The sequence below is a fragment of the Colobus angolensis genome, unplaced genomic scaffold (genome assembly GCF_000951035.1).
Source record: "Colobus angolensis palliatus isolate OR3802 unplaced genomic scaffold, Cang.pa_1.0 Scaffold161, whole genome shotgun sequence".
Taxonomy (NCBI): domain Eukaryota; kingdom Metazoa; phylum Chordata; class Mammalia; order Primates; family Cercopithecidae; genus Colobus; species Colobus angolensis.
The window spans coordinates 4,923,754-4,941,646 of NW_012114722.1; positions in this window are offsets into that span (position 1 = coordinate 4,923,754).

Sequence of the window (17,893 nt, forward strand, 5' to 3'; positions counted from 1 at the left end):
CTTCCTTCCTTCCTTCCTTCCTTCCTTCCTTCCTTCCTTCCTTCCTTCCTTCCTTCCCTCTTTATTGGTCACTGTATATACTTGGCTGGAGGTAGATTCCTTTCTTCTTTGCTTACATTTAAAAATGTCTCCCTCCAGAGGGCCTCAAATCAGTATCATAAGGGTCAGAGGCCACCCCCATGGCAACAATTGTGTTTTAGAGATTAACGAACCTGAGTTTAAATCTGGATTGAATTTACTTTTTCACTGTGCCACAGGGGTGCCACGGTGTTTTTCCCTATAGCCCTGAGGATCAGGATCTTTGTTGCAGCAGAACACTAGAAAGCAAAGGAGCACAACAGAAGAGTGCTGCATCCAAAATCCAGAGGTCTTCAGATTGAATATATTCTCTTGCTCCAGCATGTGGACCTCCTGTTTTCTCTATTTCCTTTTTTTTGAATGTTCAAATTTCTTCAGGATATTTTGCATTTCTAGATGAATAATCTTGTGGCTTTCAGTTTCTGCTTCTGTTCAATCATCTATGTTGTGAACTTTTTGGCTGGTTAGGTGGAAAGATACAGGTGCTTAGTTGCATGCATCACAGATGGCCACCTCTTCCTCCAGGAAGTGCCAGCTTCCAGGGTCAGGGTCTATATCCAGTAAGTTAATTTTGTCTATGGCCTATGTAGAAACATCAACCTCCATGATTAAAAGATTAACATTTTGCATACTGTCAAGCCGTAATGCTAAGAAAACCTCAGGCATATTGGCCAGGAGTTTTGCATTGGGGGAGCAGTTTAGTAAAACCCATCTACTCCTTTTCCCTTTCTTAGCTCATCAGTTTCTGGACCATGGACCACCATGTATGTGCATCTAAATACCTTTGAGGATAAGGAGAATGTGTGTGACAGCAGCAAGAGAAGCAGCATCACAGGAGACAGGAAAGATGGCTACCTTCACATGAACAGCAATGACTATTAGGCAACATGGGTTTCATGCTTAATTATTCCTGGGATAGTAGTCTCTTTTCTTTCTGCAAACTTCACAAAATGCCTTTCCCAGGCTCATCTATCCAAGGGATACAAAATCACAAAATAATATTTGTATGCCTTTCAAAATCAGGAAACGACAGTCACCAGGCTAGACATAGTGCCTAGAAAGCTCTAGCACAACCCTAGTTAAGCAGGATTCAAGTAGTGACCAATTATAGCATGTGTGATCACCAGCTTTGTAGGCAGGAGCCTCAGAGATCACCTACTGTATTAGTCAGGATTCTCTAGAAGGACAGAACTAATAGGATATATATATATATATATGAGTTTATTAAGTATTAACTTACATGATCACAAGGTCCCACAATAGGCTGTCTGGAAGTTGAGAAGCAAGGAGAGTCAGTTCAAGTCCCCAAACTGAAGAGTCTGATGTTCAAAGGCAGGAAACATCCAGCATGGTGGAAAGTTGTAGGCTGGAAGGCTAGGCCAGTCTAGCCTTTTTACATTTTTTTGTCTGTTTTATATTCACTGACAGCTGATTAGATGGTGCCCACCCAGATTAAGGGTGAGCCTGCCTTTCCCAGCCCACTGACTCAAATGTTAATCTCCTGTGGCAGTACCCTCACAGACACACCCAGGATCAATACTTTGGCTCTTTCAATCCAATCAAGTAGACACTCAGTACTAACCATCACAAGTCCACCCCTTGTTAACTTGAACCCATACACATCTCCTGAGATTACACATAATCTTCAAATAAAGACAATAATAAGGTCATAATTTTGCCTAACATAATACGACTATCCTTTGTACAACTGGAAACACACCAATTTCCAACCCAAACACTATTACATAAAGTTGATACTTAAATGCTGATATAAAGTCAATAAATCTTATGTCACGTGATAAAGGAAAAGAAAATAAAATGAAAATATTTTCTTAGTACAAGTGTACTAAGGGCACTCAGCAGTGACCCTAGCCAGGTCAGCCTTTGTTCTCCACATTTGATCAAAGATATTATGTATAGAGCCACTAATGTCCTTGCCTCTCATGAGCGGTGAATCAGTAGTGTCAAATGCATTTATTTTGCATAACTCTCTAAGCAGTTCATGCCAAGAACTATTAGTGTTCTCCATACTATTAGAAGAAGAGTCCTTAGCATTTTTTGGGCATAATCACATTAAGCAGCCAACTCCATAAACCCCAAAACCATTGAAAGCACTCCACTATTAATATTTTGTTTCTCTAGAACCACTCCTGGTACCAAAATCTGTATTAGACAGGGTTCTCTAGAAGGACAAAACTATTAGGATATATATATATATATATACACACATATACACACACACACACACATACACATATACACATACATTATTTATTAGCTCACACGATCACAAGGTCCCACAATAGTCTGTCTGCAAACTGAGGAGCAAGGAGAGCCAGTGCGAGTCCCAAAACTGAAGAACTTGGAGTCCAATGTTCCAGGGCAGGAAGCATTCAGCATGGGAGAAATATGTAGGCTGGGGGGCTAGGCCAATCTAGCCTTTTCACATTTTTCTGTCTGCTTTATTTTCACTGGCAGCTGATTAGATGGTGTCCACACAGATTAAGGGTGGATCTGCCTTTCCCAGCCCACTGACTCAAATCTTAATCTCCTTTGGCAACACCCTCACAGACGCACCCAGGATCAGTATTTTGCATCCTTCAATCCAATCAGGTTGACACTCAATATCAACCATCACACCTGCCAAATATAGGGCAAACCCAGTGACATGGCACACTGGATTATAGCCAATTAACAACAATTATTGTGTGGGGACCAGACGGTTTCAGGATGGGAAGAGATGGCAGTATCTCACAAAGACAACACAGTACCATGCAGGCCAATGTGGAAGATCACCAGTAATCTGTGGATTTATCCCAGACAGACTTTTCTATATCATGGAACCAGTTAATTAGGCAAAACAGTAAGTTAAAGCTAACCAGGTGTGATCAGTTAAAGTTAGGCCATCCTATTCATGATACCAATTGTTTTAATCACCTCTAATTCACCCAAGTAGCGAGAAAAGAATTCCCACCCATTGGGTTACGGGGATGGCTGAACGTATGATGCTTAACATTGCAAAGACAAGAATAATAGCAGTTTATTAGTAGCACATACTCACAGCTTGCGGGAGGAAGACACTGAATACCATGCAGGGCCGCACAAGAGTTAAGATAATAGGTCATATCAATAGAATAAAAAATCACACAGTCATACCAATAAGTGCAGAAAAGGCATGTGGCAAAGTCTAATATTCTTCTGTAATAAAAAATTTCAAGAACTGGGAGTAAAAGTAACTTTCTCATAATGATAAAGATATTCTACAAAAACCCACCGCTAACATTATACTTAATTGTGGAAGACTAGATGCATTTCTCTCATGTCTGAAATAAGTCAAACATGCCCATTCTTGCCACTTCTATTCATCACCATACTGGAGGTTCTAGCCAGGGCAATTAGGCAAGAAAAAGAGAAAAAGAGGCATTCAGATTAGCAAGGGAGAATTAAACTATTTCTACTCAAGATGTCATGGGCTTGTATATAGAAAATCCCAAGGAATGCACTAAAAAACTGATAGAATTAATAAATAAGTTTAGCAAATTATAGTATACAAGAGCAACATACAAAAATCAATTGTATTTCTACACATTTGTGATGAACAATCCAAGGAAAAAAGAAAGTATTTCATTTACAGTATTATCAAAAGGAATAGAACACTTTGGAATAAATTTAACCAAATAAGTGCAAAATTTATACTCCGAAAACTACAAAAATCATTGTTAAAAGAAACTAATGAAGATCTACATAATTGGAAAAAACCTCATATTCATGAATTGGAAGAGTTAATATTGTTAAATGACAATATTATGCAAGTTAATCTGCAGATACAATGCAAGTCCTATTAGAATCTCAGCTGATTTATATTTTAGAAATTGACAAACTGATTCTAAAATTCATAAGAAATTTCAAGGTGCCCAGAATAGCTAAGTAATATTGAAAAAGAAGAAAAAGTAGTCCTCACATTTCCTAATTTTAAAACTTACCGTAAAGTTAGCAGTCAGTAAGGTAGTGTGATACTGCCAGAAGAACAAGCGTATATATCAATAGAGGGATTGAAAATCCAGATTGTAAATCATATTCCAATGTACAACTGATTTTTGAGAAATACCAATAATATTCCATTTAGAAAGTATATTCGTCACCAAAAATGGTGCTGCAGTAACCGTATAGTGACATGGAAAAAAAGAAAAAAAGCTAGACTCACATTACACCACATACAAAAGTTAACTCAAAATAAATCAAACACCTAAATGTAAGAGCTAGAACTGTTCTTGTGATAGTTTGCTAAGAATGATGGTTTCCAGCTGCATCCATGTCCCTACAAAGGACGCAAAACTCATCCTTTTTTATGGCTGCATAGTATTCCATGGTGTATATGTGATGGGTGCTGACGAGTTGATGGGTGCAGCACACCAACATGGCACAAGTATACATATGTAACAAACCTGCACGTTATGCACATGTACCCTAGAACTTAAAGTATAATAAAAAAAAAACTAATAAAAAAAAAAGAGCTAGAACTATAGAGCTCATAGAAAAAACAGGGTAAATTTTCATGACTACAGATTTCGCAAAGTATTCTTAGATATGGTAATTAGATATAAAAGTTCCCCAAGTTATTAATTGTAATGTTATCATATGGCCTATGAATTTCACTTCTAGGTGTATACCTAAGAGAAGAAAAACATACATTTACACAAAAACTTGTACATCAATGTTTATACCAGCATTATTATAATAGTCAAAGAGTGGAAATAATTCAAATGTCCATCAACTGATAAATAAACAAAATGTGGTATAGCCATAGTATTCATCCATATATGATAATATAATTTGTCCATGAAAAATTAAGGATGTACTGATGCATTCTACATGAATACCTTGAAAACATTATGCTAACTCAAAGAAACAAGTCAAAAAAGACCACATATATGATTCCATTCATATTAAATATACAAAAAAGGAAAATCTGTGGAAAAAGGGCAAATTAGTAATTTCTCAGAGATACAGGAGGGACTGGGGAATTGATAGCTAATATCATAGCTAGTGTGTTGGTTTCTTTTCGTGATAAAATATATATAACAAAATTTACCATTGCAACCATTTTTTCTTTCAATATTTATTTTAGATTCAAAGGGTACATGTGCATGTTTGTTACAATGAAATATTGTGTGATGCTGAAGTTTGGGCTTCTATTAATCCCATCACCCAGATGGTGAATGTAGTACCCAATAGGAAGGCTTTCAGGCCTTGTCCCCCCGATCCCCTCTGCCTTACTCCCTCCTTTTGTATTTCCCAGTGTTTATTGTTCCTGTCTTTACATCCGTGTGTACCCAAGATTTAGCTCCTGCTTATAAGTGAGAACATATGGTATTTGGTTTTCTGTTTCTGCATTAATTCACCTAGGATGATGGCATTTAGCTGCATCCATGCTGCTGCAAGAGACATGAGCTCATATTTTTATGGCTGTGTAGTATTGCATGGTATAGATATATCACATTTCTTTATCTAATCCACTCTTGATGCGCACCTAGATTTATTCCATGTCTTTGCTATTGCAGTCTAACCATTTTTAAGCATACAGTTCAGTGGTATTAAGTATATTCACATTGTTGTGGAACCATTGCTACCATTTGTCCTCCGAACTTCTTTTATATTCAAAAACTAAAATTCCACTTCCATTAAATACTAACTTCCCATTCCCACCCCACCCCCGACACTATACTATAAAGCTAGAGTAAATAAGAAAGTGTGGTATTAATGCATGGATAGGCAAATAGATGAACTGAAATAAAGAATGTCCAGAAACAGACCTATACATATGCAATTTCTTTATTCATGATAAAGATTACTCTGTCATTGGGAAAGACTAAGTTTCTAGATGAATTATGTTGAGTTGTTGCAAAATTGTGGATCTTGATTCCTACCTCACACCATGTACAATAACTGACTCTGGATCACTTCAGGAGTGGGTGAGTTTTCTTAGATTGAGTGTAAAAAGCATAAAAAGGAGACATAAAAACTGTTTTAGTTTTCTTGGGCTACTATAACAAAATACTATTGTCTGGATAGCACAAACAACAGAACTTAATTTCTCATGGTTCTGGAAGCAGGGAAGTCCAAGATCCAGGTGATGAAAGATTCAGTGCCAGACAAGGGCCTTCTTCCTGGTTTGCAAGCAGTTGCCTTCTTGCTGTATTCTCACGTGGCCCAAAGAGAGAACATCTTCATGTCTCTTCCTACAGTGGCACTAATATATTCATAAGGGCTCCATTCTCATGACCTAATTACCTCCCAAAGTTCCCACCTCCAAATACCAACACATTGCAGATTAGGACTTCAGCATATTAATTTAGGGGAAACACAACATTCAGCCTATAGCAAGAACAGAGTGTAAAAACAAATAAAATGGCAGAATAGAAGCCAGTGAAGGAGACAGGAAGGAAATATTGAATAATATAGCAAGCAAATTTTGTAAAAGAGGAATTCATCAATTGCACTAAGTATTATGGAATAATTATGTATAGTATGGACTGAAAACAGGTGTTTGAATTGTGCAAATAGAAGGAAATTGGTAATTTTGTGACAGCAGTTTTAGTGGCAAGGTGAGGAACAGAAAGGTTTTTGTGTGAACATTGTTAAACTGGAATCTTATTTCCTACAATTCCCTTCTCTGTATAGTTCTAGAATAACGTGGCTCTCCAGATGTACTTTTTATATTTGGAATGTGGATGAGAAACAGCAGATATCTTGTCTTATACTCAGGAGTTTAAGGCAAGACATAAGGAACTTTTGCAGCATATGAATATTATTGCTTATCTGCTGGCTCGCCTTGTTGGCATGGGGCAGAAGTCAGGCTCACAGCAACTCCTACTCTTGCTGGATCTTCTTCAGCTTTTCTGATTCTTAGGTTATATGTGTGCTTAGTGACACAAAGGGCAAAATCTTCACCTCCAGATCACTCCTTCATCACAGTTGGAGGTTTGGAGGTAATGAGAGACTAATGAGAGATTTAGTCTATCCTTGTGGGTTTCAGTACACCCTAACAGATTGCAATTTGCTCTACTTCCTCCACTTCACTTCTGTCATTCCATCCCAGCTGCCTACCCTGCTGACTTTCAGGCTTCTGTACTACAAACAGAACTAAGAGCCTCAAACAGATGCTAGCCAGTTCCTACAGCTGTATAAGATCAAATCCCTTATCATTTGTGTGCATGTGTGTGTGCATATGTGTGTGTACGTGTGTGTGTGTGTGTGTGTTTCTCTTCGAGTGGCACCCTTCTCTTATTAAACTCTAACTGATCCACTCTGTGAAATGGGTTGAGAAATAGGTGAGAAGTGAAGAGAAGTAGAGTTGGTGAGAGTGTTCTATTAATCTTGAAGTTTAGGAATAAAGGATGAAGCGAAATAGTAAAGTTACCTGATGAGAAAGTGAGGTAGAAAAAATGGGTGTTTTTTTACAGAGTGAATCTGATCATATTGATAGTTGAAGTAGAAAGAACCCATCGAGAGAGAGATTGAAAATATAGCCATGAGGGAGGACAACTGAATGAGAGAGTGAGCAAGTACAGGTGAGTTTATATCTGTAAAAAAGGAAAACATGTACTCAGAAATTATTTTAAGTAAGTCACGTTTCTTAATGCTGGGAATACAAAGATGAATAAAACATCCTTAGGTCTCCAAGGAGAATGGAAGCAGAGACAGATACACCATTTAATATAGCAATACTAAAACAATGTATTGTAATAGGAATGGTAATGGAGATATATACAGGGTATATTTGGAATACAGGTGGGAAACACTTAGTTTGGTCTCAAGGATTGCAGGCAACAAGATTCGGGGGATCAGGGAAAACTTCCTGTAAGGGATGATGCTTGAATTAAGCTGTTCAGGTTATTTATTTGCAGCTCCTCTTGCTGCACAGCCAATACTACTTCATAATTTACTGTTCTTTCTCATGTTCCTTAGGCTTAGAATGACCTTCCTCCACTTATTAGCTAAAAAACCTCAGTAATAACACTTATTTATTACTGAAATATGAAATGCAAAATAGATCAGAAGTCCAGTTAAACATGTCGGTTTAAAGATGTGTGCTAGCTTGCACTCCCAGAACTCTACTGAAATAAAAACAAATGAATAGAAATTGCATACATCCGCAAGGTCAAACAAAATGAGAGACATCAGCAAACCAGAAAGATGTAAACATTATTGGAAGCTGGAAAGCACATGGAGAAATAGGAATTCACTTAGCAGAGTTGGAAGGACTGAAACCAACGTGATGACACTGGGAAAAATCAGGGAGGAATAAGCCAAAAATATGCTGCAGAGCCCAGAAATATAGTAATAATAGGAGATGTTAGTTTCCTCCAAAGGTGGAGGAAAAAGTTGAAGACAGGAAGATTGATTGCAAGTTTGTAGGGGAAGCAATTAGAACTCAGGAAATCAGTCTTAGTTTCCCCTAGCAGAAGATTGGAGGGTTATTTTCTAAGGAAAGGTTTCTAGGGAAAATAAACCCTAGGAAGCGTTTACCTAGAAAATAAATCCTCTCAAGAGAAAATATCACCATTGGACAACTCCTGTCCATAAACATATAACTTCTAAGCCACACCTTAGTATCTGCCTCTTTAATATGAGTAGGCAGCCAAGAATTGCCCAGTATTTGAAGGAAGACTTTAACAATAGCAGATACCAAAATAAACCAAAAAAAAAAAAGAAAAAAAAACTTAGAGGAAGCAAAATCAATGCAAAAAACAGAAGGAAATCATAAAAATAGAACTTTAATTAGTATCCTAAGTAATATGAATAAATAAAAAATACATTGTTTTCATGATGTAAGAGCAATACAGTATAAAAAAGAAGTATTAAAAGAAGAATAAAAGGTTCTTGAAAATAAAAATACTATAGTTATCATTTAAAAACTAATCAGTAGAAGGATCAGATGATACATTTAAGCATGCATTCCAGAAAAGAAAAAAAAAATGTAAAATAGTAGAGTAAATAAAGGAAAATCAGAGGATCCTTACATAAGATATACATTTTGATAATAATGGCTCTGGGAAAAGACAAGAAATGGAATTGTAAAGAAAATTCATTTTAAAAATAAAGAAAATTTCCCAGAACTGAAAATACCTTCATTTCCAGGTGGAAAAGGCCTACAAAATGACCAGCACAATAAATCCTAGCAGAAAGAAGGCATAATTTATGAAACTGGAGAACACTGAGGTGAAGAAAAAATTATAAAAACTTTTAAGGAGAAGAAAAATCTTTTTGTTTCATTGATATTTTTGTATTTTTTTTTAAATTTCAACTTCATTTATTTCTGCTCTCATCTTTATTATTTTTTTCTTCTAATTTTGCATTTGGTTTGCTCTTGGTTCTCTAGTTATTTAAGATGCATCATTAGATTGTTCATCTGAAGTTTTTCCTCTTTTTTGATGTAGGCACTTATAGCTATAAACTTCCCGCATAGTACTGCTTTTGCTGTATTCCATAGGTTTTGGTATGTTGTGTTTTCATTACCACTGGTTTTTAGACGTTTTTCAATTTTCTTCTTATGCTCTTCATTGATCCGTTGGTCATTCAGGAGCATATTGTTTAATTTCCATGTATTCGTATAGTTTCCAAAATTCTTCTTGTTAGTGATTTCTAGTTTTATTACATTGCAGTTAAAGATACTTGATGTTATTTAAATTTTTTGTATGGTTTAAGACTTGGTTTGTGACATAACATATGGTCTATTCTTGAGAATGATCCACATGCTGAGGAAAATAATGTGTATTTTGGAGCCATTCGATAAAATGTTCTGTAAATAGCACTGTAGCCATCACAGCTGATGTGCTGAGTCTCACCTGAAGCCAGTAAGTCTCAGAAGCTCACCAAGGCCCTCTATGGAGTACCTGGCATTACTGCTGGTTATTCAGGGCCCAAGGGCTCTTCAGTTAGCAGGTGATGAATGATACCAGTAATGGGTCCTTTTTTTCAAGGCAGCAGGTTCCCTTTTGCCCCAGGGTATGCTAGAAATGTTACCTGGGATCTAGGGCCTGGAATGGGGGCCTCATGACTCCGATCAGTGCCCTATCCTGCTATGGCTGAGCTGGTATACAAGATGCAAGACAAAGTCCTCTACACCCTTCCTTCTCCTCTCCTCAAGTGGAAAAATGTGGTCTCTTTTGGAGCTGTGAGCTGTGCAGCTTCTTGGTAAGGGAGCGGTAATACCAGCACTCCCTTAGCCCCCCAGCTGGTGTCTCAGGATGTTGCATGACCCCCAGTCACTGTCTTAGGGTTTAGGTCAGCCCTATGACTTGTCTAAGAGTTACAGTCCTCATGGCCTAGACTGCCTTTCATGTTTACTTACAGACCAAGAGCACTTTGGCACCCAGTGCCGGTGAGGTTTGTCATTCAGACCACTGGAATCAGTGATTTTCTTCTGGCTCCAGCTGTTCCCTTTGTGGGTGTCAGCTGAGTTTGGTCTGGTTTTCCTTCTTGCACTAACGGGACAGCACTGAGTTTGATGCATCACAATTGCTGTGTTCTCCTTCCCCCAGTCCCCAGAAATGCTCCCCACACCAGGCTGAAGGTGCTGGGGGTGCGGGGGCATGGCATTGGTGATTCAGAACTATTTTTTTCTATCTCTTCATTAAAACCCGGTACTATGAGCACTCACCTGATTTGTTATTCTTATGGTGGTGTTTTTTCTGTGTAGATAGCTGATACCTGTTAACTTAGTGTCCTTCTTCGTGAAGGAGGAGGGGTTTGGGAGGGGTAGAAGGAGATGATCAGTGGAGCTTTCTATTCTGCCATCTTGCTCTGCCTCCTCTGGATGTATTGCTTTTATATATGATTTTATCTATATACAATCAATTATGCTCCACTTATCCATATCTCTATTTCTTCCTTAGGAAGAATTATATTTTTTGATATTTTGTAAAAATTGTAAAACAGATGTTTTAAAAATGAATAATCCCAAATTTCACCCTCCACTTCAAGCACATTGTTTTCCATTTTCAGGATGTCACTATATATTCTTATTCTTTATTTTCTTATATAAACCCTAAGATGATTCACTGAACCATCTCCCCCTGGGTCTGATCCCTGGTCTGAGTTATATGGTTATTACATTAAATATACTAAGCAATTTGGAGTATACAAATACTTTTACTTCCTCTTCTCACTCAGGTTTCTCTATTCACGAATTTATAAAGGTTTCACAATACACATTTGAGATTTTATAAAGGTTCAATATATATCTATTTAAATTTATTTCTAAGAACTGTTGTCATTATTAATTATGAAATGAAAAACTTAAGATAAACTAAATTTAGAAGTTTATTTGAGCAAAAGATGATTCATGAATTGAGCAGCCTCCAAAACAGAAGAGGTTCATTGAGCTCCACTCTGCAACAGTGGAAGTCAGTATTTATAGAGAGAAAACAAGAGTGATGTACGGAGATAGCTTGCTTGGTTACACGTGGCATTTGCCTTATTTGGACATGATCTGATCAGTTGGCAGTCTGTGATTGGCTGAAGCTCATATGCTGTAATTATCTGTGACTCAGCTATTTGTTACAGAAATATACTCCAGAGTTTGGCTTTCAGTTTGTTTAAAAATGTAGGTTGCAGTTTTCTACACAGGGACTCAAGGTCCTCAGGCTGCTACTGTGGTCAAACTTAAGTTGATTTAACGTAATGAAGTTTTGTTATGTTAAATAAATGCTGTTGACTTTTCAATATTTATCTTATATCTGTCCAATTTTTTTTTTTTTTTTTTTTTTTTTTGAGACGGTGTCTCGCTCTGTCGCCCAGGCTGGAGTGCAGTGGCTGGATCTCAGCTCACTGCAAGCTCTGCCTCCCGGGTTTAGCCATTCTCCTGCCTCAGCCTCCCAAGTAGCTGGGACTACAGGCGCCCGCCACCTTGCCCGGCTAGTTTTTTGTGTTTTTTTTTTAGTAGAGACGGGGTTTCACTGTGTTAGCCAGTATGGTCTCGATCTCCTGACCTCGTGATCCACCCCTCTTGGCCTCCCAAAGTGCTGGGATTACAGACTTGAGCCACCGCGCCCAGCCTATCTGTCCAATTTTTAATGTTGTTGTATTATTTTGAATAATTTTTAATCTACCAAAATTAACAATTTTATTAATAATTTTAGCAAACTAGGTTTTATAAGTATATGATTATGTTATAAGTGAATGATATATTGCTCTTTTTTCTTACCAGTGTTTATCCCTTTTATTCCCTTTCATGTCTTATTACTTTACCAACAATATTCATTACAATATATAAAAATAGAAAGTAGGTATTTTTGTTTGTTTCTAAAGTGAAGGAGAATGCCTAGAATTTTGTTACTGGTGAGTTTTTGTTTTGCTTTGTGAAACAGGAGTTCTTTAACTTTTTGTTTCTGTTAGTTTTATGACACCTTATTTTTTTCTGTAAGACATGAACACATGTATTTGAACATATGTAATGTCAGTATGAGAATTAATCCAAGAGTATGTGTGGTGTGTATGTATGTGTATATTTCAGTTTGTATTTCCATTATTTTTAGTATCTAAGCCGCTAAATATAGTTTCTGAGCTATTAATATCATTTCCTGTGTTATCCCTGATTTTTTAAAATTGTAAGAGAAAGACGATGTGAAGTGTTTTAACAAAGTTAAATAAAAATTTGTGTGGATTCAGCTTATTGCTAAATTTGTTGCAGGTTCTCTGTATTTGGAACTTATGTCCATGGAACTTTCCATTAGTTTCTTAGGTAATTAGATTATGGAAGAGTGCTTATGCATTTTCAGGTCTTTCAGAAATACCTGAAATTGTGAGTATACCTTACCATACCATTCCATAGTTTTAGGAACTCACTTACTAGTACATAACTTCAAGAGAAAAAAATTGGCTTGTGCATGTCCTTTAATTCTACTCAAGTAATTATAACTTCTCTTTATTGATCAGTTACTATGCATGAGGTGCTACGCAAAATAGGTATTTCTATTTTACCAATGAAGTATCTAAGATTTTACCCAAGGTCATAGGACCAATAAGTACTACAGCTTATTTTCCTACTCATGCCTCTCTGAGTCCAAACTCTCTGCTCATACCCAGATGTCACCGTACGTCATTTTCAGTGGCAGAGGATGCAGCACATTTTTGTGAGTCATTTTCTTTACTACTTCCTTCACACTTCCTTTAGAACTCAGGTTTGGATATCACCTCCAGTCTCTCCAAACGCAACTTAGGTACTCTGCTTTCTCTGGTATATGCTTAACTGTCTTATTCTCTTTCTGCATCATGATGAAATGTTTAGTTTTCATTTCATGTCTTAATAGATGAAAAGAGGAGAAATTGGTGTGTGTGTTTATGTGTTTTCACAAGTGTACATATGCACAGACATAAACACACACACCAACAATTTGTACACCTGTGCACACACATAAACACATTTTTTCTCATACGCTGCCATCTTTCTGCTCTCATTCTCTATTCTGTTGGTTTCTGTTGGTGGTGGTTGTTTTAACTCTTTCTATTTGCCTGGCTTGTCACTCCTAGTTTGCCCCATAGTCACTTCCTGATTAATCTGACACTACTCCCATCAAAGTCCTGTTGAAAAACAATCTGCTGATTTTGTCTGCTAGTATAAGTCATACTGCATGTTAGATGCTTTTTTTTTTTTTTTTTTTTTTGAGACAGTGTCTCATTCTGTCCCCTAGGCTGGAGTGCAGTGGCGTGATCACAGCTCACGAGCTCCGCCTCCCGGGTTTACGCCATTCTCCTGCCTCAGCCTCCCGAGTAGCTGGGACTACAGGCGCCAGCCACCTCGCCCGGCTAGCTTTTTGTATTTTTTAGTAGAGACGGGGTTTCACCGTGTTAGCCAGGATGGTCTCGATCTCCTGACCTCGTGATCCGCCCATCTCGGCCTCCCAAAGTGCTGGGATTACAGGCTTGAGCCACCACGCCCGGCCTGATGCTTTTTTGGTTTGCATGGGCAGTATATTTATACCATTACATAGTTAGATAAGAGTCAGTGCTGTGAAGAAGAAAAAATGCAAGTATTTTTCTTTTAGTAAAAAAAAATTCAACATTTAACAACTTTAATATTAAGATAATTGAGGCAATATATATTCTCCTCAACAGCAGGAGGAGCATTCTCCAAGACAGACCATATGATAGACCAAAAAACAATTTTCAATAAATTTAAGAAAACTGAAATCATATCAAGTATCTTCTCAGACTTCAGTGGAATAAAACTGGAAATTAACTCCAAAAGGAACCTTCAAAACTACGCAAATAAATGGAAATTAAATAATTTGCTTTTGAATGATCTTTGGGTTAACAATAAAATAAAGATGGAAACTAAATTCTTTGAACTCAAGGATAATAGTGACACAATTTATCAAAACCTCTGGGATAGAGCCAAAGTGGTTCTAGAAGGAAAGTTCAGAGCATTAAATGGCTACATCAAGAAGTCAGAAAGAGTACATATAGAAAATCTAATGTCACACCTCAATGAGCTAGAGAAAAAAGAACAAACCAAACCCAAACCAGCAGAAGAAAAGTTATAATAAAGATCAGAGCAGAATTAAATTAAATTGAAACAAAAAATACAAAAAAAAAGAAACAAAAAGCTGGTTTTTGAAAATAACTAGCAACATTAACCAAGAAAAGAAGAGGGAAGATTTATATAAGCAGAACCAGAAATAAGAAGGGAGATATTACAACCAATAGCACAGAAATACAAAAGATCATTCAAGACTACTATGAACATCTTTATGTGAACAAACTAGAAATTTTAGAAAAGATGGATAAATTCCTGGAAATATATAATCCTCCTAGATTAAATCAAGAAGAAATAGAAACTCTGAACAGACCAATAACAAGCCGTGAGATGAATTAGTAATAAAAAAAATTGCCAGCAACAAAAAAGTCCAGGGCCAGATAGATTTACAGCTGAATTCTATCAGACATTTAGGCAAAAATTGGTAGCAATCCTACTGAAACTATTCCAAAAGATAGAGAAAGAGGGAGTCCTCCCTAACTCATTCTATGAAGCCAGTATCACCCTTACACCAAAACCAAGAAAGGACATAACAACAACAACAAACTACAGACCAACATCCCTAATGAACATAGATGCAAAAATCTTCAACAAAATACTAGCTAACCAAATCCAACAGCATATCAAAAAGAAAATACACCATGACACCATGATCAAATGGGTTTCATACTAGGAATGCAAGGATGCTTTAACATATGCAAGCCAATAAATTTGATATATCACATAAACAGAATTAAAAATGAAAGCCATATAATCATATCAATATATGCAGAAAAAGCATTTGACAAAATCCAGCATCCCTTTTATGATACAAATTCTCAACAAAATAGATCTAGAAGGGAAGTACCTCAAAGTAGTAAAGGCATCTATGACAAACCCACAGCCAACATCACACTGAATGGAGAAATGTTGACAGCATTCCCACTGAGAACTGGAACAAGACAAGGATGCTCACTTTTACCACTTCTGTTCAACATAGAACTGGAAGTCCTAACCAGAGCAATCGGACAAGAGAAAGAAATAAAGGGTATCCAAATTGTAAAAGAGAAAGTCAAACTATTGCTGTATGCAGATGATATGATTGTTTACCTAGAAAATCGTAAAGACAACTCCAAAAGACTCTTAGATTTAATAATCGAATTCAGTAAATTTTCAGGTTACAAAATCAATGTACACAAATCAGTAGCACTGCTATACACAGACAACGACTGAGAATGAAATGAAGAATGCAATCTCTTTTGCAACTGAAAAGTAAATAAATAAATAAAATACTTAGGAATGTATTTAACCAAGGAGGGAAAAAAAATCTCTGCAAGGAAAACTATGAAACATTGCTGCAAGATATCATAGATGATGCAAACAAATGGAAACACATCCCAGGCTCATGGATGGGTAGAATCAATGTTGTGAATATGAACCTACTGCTGGCCAGGTGTGGTGGTTCATGCCTGTAATCTCAGCACTTTGGGAGGCTGAGGCAGGCGGATCACCTGAGGTTGGGAGTTTGAGACCGGTCTGACCAACATGGAGAAACCCCATCTCTACTAAAAATACAAAATTAGCAGGGTGTGGTGGCACATGCCTGTAATCCCAACTATTCGGGAGACTGAGGCAGGAGAATTGCTTGAACCCAGGAGGCAGAGGTTGTGGTGAGCTGAGATCATGCCATTGCATTCCAGCCTGGGCAACAAGAGCGAAACTCTGTCTCAATAAATAAATAAATAAATAAATAAACAAGCAAGCAAAATGAACATACTGCCAAAAGTAATACACAGATTCAATGCAAATTTCATCAAAATGTTATCATCATTCTTTACAGAACTAGAAAAAACAGTCTTAAAATGCATATGGAACCAAAAAAGTGTCTGCATATCCAAACCCAGATGAAGCAAAAAGTACAAATCTGGAGGCATCACATTACCAGACTTCAAATCATACTATAAGGCCAAAATAGCATTTTGTTTGCTTTGTCAAAGATCAGTGGAATGTCAGTATTTAGCTTTACTTCTGGGTTCTCTATTGTGTTCCATTGGTCTATTGCCTAATTTATACCAGTATAAAACAGAACAGAATAGAGAACCCAGAAATAAAGTCAAATACTTACATTCAACTGATCTTCAACAAAGCAAACGAAAACATAAAGTGGGGAAAGGACACCTTATTCAACAAATGGTGCTGGGATAATTGGCAAGCCACTTGTAGAAGAATGACACTGGATCCTCATCTCTCACCTTACACCAAAATAAAATCAATGTGGATCAAAGACTTAAATCTAAGCCCCCAAACTATAAAAATTATAGAAGACAACATCAGAAAAACTGTAGTGTACATTGGCTTAGGAAAAGAATTCATGGCTAAGAACCCAAAAGCAAATGTTATGAAAACAAAAATGAATAAATGGGACCTAATTAAATTAAGTGTCTGCACAGCAAAAGAAATAATTAACAGTGTAAGCAGACAACTCACAGAGTGAAAAAAAAATCACAAACTATGCATCTAAACAAGGACAAATATCCAGAATCTACAAGGAACTCAAATCACGAAGAAAGAAAAAATTAATAATCCCATCAACAAGTGGGCTAAGGACATGAATAGACAATTCCCAAAAGATGATATACAAACGGCCAACAAACGTATGAAAAAAAGCTCAACATCACTAATTATCAGGGAAATGTAAATTAAACCCACAATGAGATGCCACCTTGCTTGTGCAAGAATGACTGTAATTTAAACATTGAAAACTAGTAGATGTTGATGTGGATGCAGTATAAAGGGACTACTTTTACACTGCTGGCGAGAAGATAAACTAGTACAACACTATGGAAAACAGTATGGAGATTCCTTAAAGGTCTAAAAGTAGAACTATCATTTGATTCAGCAATCTCATTACTGGGTACCTACCCAAAGGAAAAAAGTTGTTATATGAAAAAGACACATGCACACTCATGTTTATAGCAGCATGATTCACACTTGCAAAAATATGGAACCAACCTAAATGCCCACCAACCAATGAGTGGATAAAGAAAATTAGGTATATACACCATGGAATACTACTCAGCCATAAAACAAAATAAAATAATGGCCTTTGCAGCAACATGAATGGAGTGAGTTGGACACCATTATTCTAAGTGAAGTGGGAGCTAAGCTATGAGGATGCAAAGGCATAAGAATGATGTAATATTGATTTACGAATGTTGAACCAGCCTTGCATCCCAGGGATGAAGCCCACTTGATCAGGGTGGATAAGCTTTTTGATGTGCTGCTGAATCTGGTTTG